Source organism: Etheostoma spectabile, chromosome 17 (genome assembly GCF_008692095.1).
Source record: "Etheostoma spectabile isolate EspeVRDwgs_2016 chromosome 17, UIUC_Espe_1.0, whole genome shotgun sequence".
In the NCBI taxonomy this organism is placed as follows: domain Eukaryota; kingdom Metazoa; phylum Chordata; class Actinopteri; order Perciformes; family Percidae; genus Etheostoma; species Etheostoma spectabile.
In genome coordinates, this window is record NC_045749.1 from 9,357,844 (window position 1) to 9,360,847 (window position 3,004).

Genomic DNA, 3,004 nt, shown 5'->3' on the forward strand with positions numbered 1-3,004 from the left:
GGGGGAATGAGAGAGAGTACGGGAACTGATGCTCACAGCAGATGTTTGCCACGGTTCCCTTATTGCAGTTACACTCTTTTTGGCACTTTATCAAACCCACAACAGAAGGAGCAGTTGTACCATATATATTTTTAAAGCTGATGTCTAAACCAAACAATGCTGTTCACCTTTATAGGAGAAAGTAGTAATAGTAGTAATTTGTACAATTAGATAAAACTGACTCTACTGTGACTCAAACTAAATCATGCTGTGTTTCGACAAGTGCTGAAACAATTAGTTGATTAATCAATTAGTTGACACAAATAAACTAAAAAAATACAGCAGGGGTGTGCTGCCTCTGCGAACTTCATTTAAAATGTATTTACTTTCCTAGGACTGCAAATTACAATAGTTTTCATTATTGATTAACATGTCAATTTATTTTCTAGATTAATTGATTGCTATAACATCTTTGTTAATAGTTGGACACTAGTGAAAAATGCCCATTATTAATTCCCAGTCCAAAGTGATCCATTCAAAATGCTTCTTTTATTCAGAGTCATAAATCCAAAAACCCACAGATAATCAGACTACTTATAATGAAATGTTTTGATTGAGAAATTACCCAAATTAATTGCTAATTAAATAGTTGCTGATTAATTTTCTGTTGACCGACTAATCTTTTCAGCTCCATGTTTTTAATTAGTAAAACAAGACATGATCACAAGACATGATGTGTCCAGAACTAGCTGGTTTCTCTGTTTTATATTGTTGTGATATAAATATCTATAATATATGTTGGTTGGACAAAGATGTCAGGATGTCACCTTGGGTTTACAGCCTATTAACAAAAAATAACTAGTTTTGACCTTGCATGTCTAATTTGAAAACCACAAAAATCCAACATGAAAGCAAGGACAGCAATTCACATCAGATATCCTCAATGGTAAAACATCCACTGTTCCGGGAGAATCTACATTCCTGCACCGTGACTACTTTTAATGGGAATAAGCAGCTACACTTGATCAGCCATTTCGAATTTGATTGAGGCCACAGGCGCCGCTCAGTTAGCCACTCATCACAATGAGTAAAGATGTAATCAATGCACTCCCCTGTGAAACAAGTATTGGATTGACACACTTATCCTCAAGATAAATGGAGATTAAGGTAGCTTCTCTCGCCGTCTCGCCATGTGCAACCCACGACGGCAATGCAATCACAATCACTCCATAACCTTCTTGTTTTTGTCAATACATATGATGCAAACTTTGATTTCTATTTCACGCTCCAGTCCCAACACTCTGTTTATAGATAATAGTGGGTGGCTTTGACAATATGGTGCAGAACACCCCATGCCTTTGGTTTTGAAATACCCTTTTCATATGGTTGAGCAGATTTAACGCTACTGTGAAAACAGTGTGATTCACCACCCTCTGATCTTTTAACTTCCTCGATGTGAATCACCCTCCTCTACACATTTTTAAGAGCAGCTGTGGTGACTAACTGCACCAGAAGAAAAAAAATCCCCCCGTCTTTGGTATAGAATGACTTCATTGTTGATAGGCAGAGGAGACACAGTACTTACACTACTGAAAATATTAAATGTTGTTATATGATGTTTAACATATTGCCTTCACAAACAGGACACAGTCATTCTTTAGGATTAAGAAAAAGAAGGAAAAAGGGTTTCTAATCAAGCTGGGTTGGTGGTTTGGAGCGGTCTGAGATGCTACATGTGGCTCTCATTCTGAGGGTGGAAACAAACGGGATCACTGCTTCATTTAGGAATCTATTATTATGTGTTGCTCAATCTCAATGGGATTTTCCTTTGACATGAACAAAGAGGAATACTTACACTTGATACTCTGTAGAGTTTAATGGTGAAGTAACTTAATATTACTAAGAAAATCCTTCAGTTGCGCTTATAGAGAGCTGAAGTAAACCTGGAACACCTATGTTCTTTTACATTAGTAAGAAGACCTAATTCAAAATAATAAACCTTGCTCACACGATTCACTCCATTTCAGATGTTAAAGTGTTTTTAATATTACATTATTGTTCATTTAATAGTTCGGTTTGGAGAAGTCTTTAACAAACATGTTCCATTGCTAGTTTGACAAACTGAGGCCAGTCGAGAGACAGGCATTAAGAATGGTTGGGAAGGGACAAACTATCTTTTAGACAGAGACATTGGTAGAAAAGATCACAGAGAGGGTCATAAACAAGAGGGAAACATATGGGGTCAGGGTAGAACCAAACTAGTAGTTTAGTTCATCCGGCGATGTTTAACGGCAGTCAGAAATGTTTATAGCTATATATTATTTTGTGGTGGCTGTGGCTCAGGAGGAAGAGCTGTCATTCTATAATCACAGGGTTGGTGGTGTGATCCTTGACCTCTTATGTCCACATGTGAAACCCTGAGTTGCTGGACAGGTCAAAGCCTTGCAAGGCAGCCATTGGTTTGTGTGTGTGTGTGTGTGTGTGTGTGTGTGTGTGTGTGTGTGTGTGTGTGTGTGTGTGTGTGTGTGTGTGTGTGTGTGTGTGTGTGTGTGTGTGTGTGTGTGTGTGTGTGTGTGTGTGTGTGTATGGCTAATTATAAAGTGCTTTGTCCATTTACCATAGCAGAATCTGCAGAGTTCTACTTAAAAGGCAGGGTTAAAAGTTTATAGACACAGAAGAATGCAACATGTGATAATTGTTCAAATGGAGAAACGACACACACTTTCACTTCCTGCGACGCCCTGTTACACCCTACTACACTCTGTGGTACCCTGCTACGTCCTGCTGTACCTTGTAATGCCTTGCAGTGCCCTGCTGTGCAATGAACTATTACAAACTACTATTTCTAGTCACTGTTCCATTATCTTTTATTGTGACTGTTATTGCCACTTTTCATCACACCCCCAACCAGCCCCGTCAGACACCTCCTCCCAAGAGCCTGGGTCTGTCAGGTCGAGGTTTTTTCCTAAAAGGGAGTTTTTCCTCTCCACTGTGGCACTGCTTGCTCTTGGGGGAATTACTAGAA